Genomic DNA, 6,454 nt, shown 5'->3' on the forward strand with positions numbered 1-6,454 from the left:
TACAACTGGGCAAATTCAAAATGAGGGATTATTTTAATTATAATTTTAAAAAATTGACAAAAGAGTTACACTTCGTTACAAGATTGAATGCTGAGAAGCATTGTCCTAGAGAAACTGATTTGTAAACTGGTTGAACAGGGATAGAACAACTCCTTCCTGAAAATTCCGCTGAGGTCAAACTCCATTCATCTGTGTTTCCCATGAGTCAGGCACCTGGTCGAGTGAAGGGAATAAAAACAATGAATATTTTATGTTTTTCTCAAGAGGCTAACAGTTTTATCAGAGAAATGGAACTAGCAATAGAAATGTGTACAGCAAATGGAAACAGGCAGAAGGAGTGCTAAGGCCCCAGGTGTGATAGGATGAGGGCACCCTTAGCCTCCTCTGAAGGATGATTCCCAGGTAGGTGGAGGGACCTCTGGAGGAGGAATCCTGAGCGGCATCTGAAAGCTGGGGAACACGTTAAGACCTAGAGGAAGAAGGCACAATGGGAAAGGCACAGGGCCAAGAGCCATGGCCCATGGGAGCGGGAGGACTCTGCTTTTGAAATCACGAGTGTGGAAGTAGCAGATGAGGCTAGAAGTGTGTGTCAGGCCGTGAAGGTCCTTGTGTGCCATCTGCGAGCAACTAATGAACTCCATGGAGGAGCGTGACATGATTAGATTTGTATTTTGGAAAAAAAAAAACTATTGCTGGTGTTTTCAGGAAAGCCGAGCTTCAAAGGGGGAAAAAAAGAAGTGGAGTTAGGGTCCAAGTGAAGAAGACTTGGATTTCAGTAGCATAGTGAAGGAAGAGGTCATGACATGTTTTATTTAAAAAAAAAACAAAACACAAACAAAAAAACTAGGTGGTAACAAGGAGTCCAGCCATTGAGTAGAGGCTGGGGAAGGGAAAGGAATACTAATTAGTTATCGTATTAACAATGATAGCTGAGAATAATTTGCTTTTTTTTTTTTTTAAGCTCCAGAATAAATGGGATGAAGTAGAGAATACATGTGTTTCTTCATTCATTTACTGAGTTATCTGTTCATTTGTCATTTCGAGCTTATAATCTAGTGAGGGAGACTGATAAGTGGATTAGTTATTACAACACATTTAAAATTATAAAACATTTATACCAAGATTCTGTAAGATTGGGACAGAGAAGTAGCCCTTACATAACAGGTGCTTTAAAAGGTTCTATTTATACAACTAAAAATTGTATAAATAAGTAAATAAATAAAGTAGTCAGTGATGAGTTTAATAAGTAAACGTGTGCCTACACCATTGCAGCAATTGTCATTTGGTTAATAAAATATACCATATAGATAGCTGTCATTATTTACAAGGACGAGAATTAAAGGCTGATAAAAACTGAAATAAATGTAATAAATGTTCATCTACAGGTGACCTATAATGCTAAAGTTTTAAACTGACTCACTTTTTCTGGACTCACACAAATACCTTCCCATGCACATGCCTAAGATTTATCTTTGTCACCTATGTCCCATCAGACACTTGAGGAGTTTCATCAATGTCAGCCAAGAACCATTTGTAACATTGAATGAATACAACTTTGAAGCTATATCTCATGTAATTCCATTTTTGCCGAGCTGGAAATGCGCACAGTCTAGATGGTAGAGCTCTATTATGGGATGTGCAGGGTGACTGCAAACAGGGCAGCAAAGAAATTCTCTAAGGATACCCCAGAAGCGATTTGCCTGCAATGCAGCAGAGCCCTTGGCTGTTACAAAACAAAAGAAGCAAACAGATCAACCTTAGGTACAGCAAGCAGAGATAGGGCAATAAATAGGTTGCTATGAATTGAAGAAATGGAAAGAAAAGTATAATCATGACTGGGCTGATTGTGTGTAGGCTTCAGGATAAAATATATCCTGACCATGGCTATGTTAAAATATTCTCTTGACCATGACTATGTTAAAATCTTAATATAGTTGCATCTGTTTAAATCACTGTTTTGAAATGGTGCTCACATTTCCGGTTTGTAGGGTGTAAAGGAGTTTTAAAAATTAAGACAGTTTGCAATAAAGCATGATTCAAATCACTGTGGTTTCTTAGGGGCATTTGGGGTCCTCAGCCACTTTTCAAAAGTGTAATTCTACAGTACTAGAAACATGATAAAAATAGGCCCTGGACAGAGAGAGAGACACACAAAGAAAATACTTTATTTCTCCTCTGGAAGTTTTGGGATAACTCTGGTTAGGGATAATAAAGCAAGACAAAAATAATAATTATTTTTATTTTTTGATAAATATTTTTGATAAAAAATAAATATTTGATGATAAATAAATAAAGCAAGACAAAAATTGCAGGCAGAAGCTGTTTGTTTGCGGTGGCTCTATGGCAGCCTGAAATGAGTTCTCACAGAGGCCCTCTGCTAGGAATCCAGAGACTAGTGTTCCTTTAGTTTCTGGTGACTAGTAGCCTTGTCACCACCAGCTCTGGGACTCTGGTGATTTATTAGCATCTTTAGGCTTCAGTTCTTTCATCTGTAAAATGGGGATGGGAAAACTACCATCTTATTGGTGCAGTGAGGTTTAAATGAATTCTTACATGCCTGGCATACCATAAACATGCCATAAGTGTTTGTTACTATTACTGTATATACAGTAAAAGCAGTTAGCAAATTTAACTGTTCCATCCAGCTCTACAGCTTAACAGTGTTCTGTATGGCAGAATTTTTGTCTGTGCTATTTCCAAATAACAGAGAATTCCATAGTGTGCCAGAATGAGCTGATATTTTTGGATAAGTGATCCAGACAAGACTAAAAATTGTATAAATAAGTAAATAAATAAAGTAGTCAGTGATGAGTTTGTGGTTGAGAGTATGAGCTTCCAGGAAGTTAGGAAGGGACTTTATTTGCTTACCTTGTTCCTTACGAACCTGTGCTATGTATAAGTGGTGGAAGAAAATGAATTATGCTTACTATGTGCATTTCAGCGTAAAATAAATGCATTTTAGTTTTAGGAAATACATAATAATGTAAAAACTTTTAATACAAAGCTCATATTTTTTTTCAACAACTGAAAATTCTTTGGCAGAGATACAAGTGTGCCATTATATTGTGAGTTTTATCTTCTGGTATAAAAACTATGAGTTTTTACATAGATACAATCAGAACATTTTCATAAAGGAAAAGAAAAACAAAAAGTGCATTAAGCTAGCCATTAATATAGTGTTTGTGTCTACTCTTTTTTTTTCTTCTAAAACAAATCCATTTTAGAGCCTGTGGCTACCCGACCAAAGGGATTCATTATCCCATGATTACTATGGGAATTTGAACAGCTCCATAAATCCAGGTACTGAAATGTGTCATATCATGAAAGTGATTTCAGGAGTAAGGGGTTGTTTTCTGCGTGTTGTGTCTGGCTTTTATTTGTAGAACAGGCATTTACAGTGGTCATTTAGCAATGTGTATCTTCATTGGTGATGTCCATTAAGAAAAACAAAAAGGGTTTATTTTATCCTCTAATCACCCAATCACCCTACTGATAAACAGAGACGTCGTCTTAAATAAGTGAAGTTATTAGAATGATGTTTTATATTTCTTTTCTTTATTTTTCTGCTCTTTTATGATTTTCAGTAGATTTTCAGTAGGGCTAAGTTGGGACAAGCAAGCAAAACATGAAATTTGGAACGTGCCTCTAGTCTTCACTTAAAAATGAGTCGGGATTTAATGGAAAAATTTTATTAGGTATTTTTAAGATACTTTTTAGATTTCCCATTATTTTGATAAATTGCCGTTTCAGCTTTTATAATAACCAGGTTCTGATTTCCCAGTATTGTGTTAAGAGGATAACTATGTAGAGAGCAGAAGCAGAAGTCTGCATTTTTTAAAAAGATTTTAGAAGACAAAGGGAACTGTTTTTTGTTTGTTTATTACAAGGAAATGTTTCATCTATCTTTTTAGATTTCAGATTCTAAATGAGGTGGCAATTTCTCATTATTCCTGTGATCCAGTCTTCAATGAGACTGTCATTGACTATTATAATAGTCTCTATCCATGTCTAAATAAAAATCCCTACTGTCTCTACCTTTTAGACATTAACAAAGACATCCTTTTTATTTGTAGCAATTATCACAGTTGCTACACGATATTATAATTTTTATGTTATATAAAATTATATTTTTATAGTGTTACAAATATGCATTTAATTATGTTATAAATACTCATTTTGCTCATTACAATGAAAAATCAATGAATGGAGAGCCATGTCCCATTTTGCTAACCATTATTAACCCAACACATCACACACACACACACACACACACACACACACTCAGAAAGAAACATTTCTTGAAATAATGACTGATTGACTAAATGAAATGCATTGTGCCCTAAAAATTGAGAGGGATTTTTCTACAAACCAAAAAAAAATTATTGAGAATCATGTAAAACACTCTCTCTTATAAAAAGTTTCCTATGTCGGGTAATAGAGTGGCCTAAAGGAATAAATCTCATTCCTAGAAGTAGCATATGCATTTAAAAAATCTGTCTCAAACTATTATAAGTAATAGTAGTGCATTTTTAAGAAAAAAGGGCTAAAATTCAGCAAGAGATTTTTGTTTTCTAATGGACACACACAATTCCTTAAAGTGTTAGTGTCCTATGCTTAGCATAACTTCTTAGCTTGACATCATACCAACTTAAAAGCCATCATCTTTCTGAATGGCTTTTAAGTTACCACCTCACCAGTCTTCTCTATTCCTCAGCTCCTGTAATAACAGGGTCATGGAAATTAGTGTTCTATGCTTCCAAGTGTGCAAAGATATTGAACATGCCATGATGGTGAGGAAGCATATGTTTAAGGTAGCGGTTACAAGTTCAAGATGTTAGCAAATGATTACGGTTGCAATAACATTGCTTTTCTGTACTGTGTCTCATGACATTTAACTAACTGCCTTCTTTCCTTTGACTGTTTCAGTGCTCCTGGAAATTATTCTAGAGGACTACATATGTAGAGACTGAAACTGGATTTCTTTAAAATAATTTAGTCTATGACAAAGTCACTGGACTCAGATTTCCTTTTACTGTATTTGTCAAAAAAACACTATCATTTTGTGATTCAAATTGTTTGTCTAGGATTTGCCTTTACTATTCCTTTATTTTTTTAAAATCTAGAGATATGTTACATACGAATTTTAAAAGTGTTTACATTTTATTCTCTTAACGTTTTTACTTTAAAAAATCTGAACCAAGAATAGGGTTGACAAAAGTGAGAGACCAGTTTTGCGACACATAGCTAGAAATACAGGAAACAGACTGAGCACACTGTAGTGAAATCTCAAATCCTCAGGGAATGAAGCTGGCAATTTTGTCTTCAGAATGACTCTTCCTATAGGGCTTAATCCTATCAGCAAAGGTGTCTTACCGATGAAAACCCTGCAGGAAGAAAGAGCAAAACCACTTTGCAGTGATATTTGCCTGAACTTCCCTGTAAGTATTAAGGATTTTGAGAGTTTCCCCACAGTGAATGCCGTGGGTAGCTTAGGGAGGAGGCTGAATTTCTCATTCCTCCGTGTTGCCTTTTATAACCATAGTGATGCTCCCTAGTCTCATATTGCATTGAGTGGTAAGGCATAGGCACTATTCCTACGTTATGGCACTAGGTCCCATGACAATCCATGGACATTCCAGTATGCATTGATAGGGGCAGAGAGTATGAGTGAACCCTTAGTTCACTCAACATCTAGTAAGCATTTACTGTGTTGAATTCCCCACCACAAAGAAGCATAAAGCTGGATATTGTCCCCAGGTATTTTATAGACACTAGTATCCACTTTTGTATGAATGATACCAGGCACTGGTATTGTAATGTTTATGGTAAACCCCTATTTCTGACTTAACTTACATTTCTAAGTAAAAAATCCGACATTACTTATAACAGCAACAAAACTGTAACTAAAATGGGAATACCAGTAAAAATAAGTAGTGTTTAGCACTTAACAATAAATATTTAGCAACCATGTAAATGTTTTTTTTAATGAGGTAGTTTCATAATATTCCATTTTATAGCTCAGGAAACTCAACCCTAGAGAAATTATAAAACTCACCTAGAGAGACACAGGTAGTGCACAGCAGAACTGAACTGTTAGTCTTTGGCAAGTGGGCTCAGGACCCAGAATGATTGGTCTGGCTGTGTGATCTTGGGGTTATTTCTTGATTTATGAGACCGAGTCTAGCTCTGCTGCCCAGACTGGAGTGCAGTGGCATAATCTCGGCTCACTGCGACCTCCGCCTCCCAGCCTCAAGCGACGATATGAATAAACTATTTTTTGATGTTTAGGAGACTTTCTGGGTTTTTTTTTGTTGTTTTTGTTGTCTGTAAAGAGAAATACAGGAGGAAGCAATATGGAAAAGGAACCCTATTAAATAGCTTAATGATGGCCAAAGATCAATCAAACAGAGAATGAAAGTCAGGAGGCTTAGCTCTGATTTTCTGTTTGAAATCT

The sequence above is a fragment of the Papio anubis genome, chromosome 15 (genome assembly GCF_008728515.1).
Source record: "Papio anubis isolate 15944 chromosome 15, Panubis1.0, whole genome shotgun sequence".
Classification (NCBI taxonomy): domain Eukaryota; kingdom Metazoa; phylum Chordata; class Mammalia; order Primates; family Cercopithecidae; genus Papio; species Papio anubis.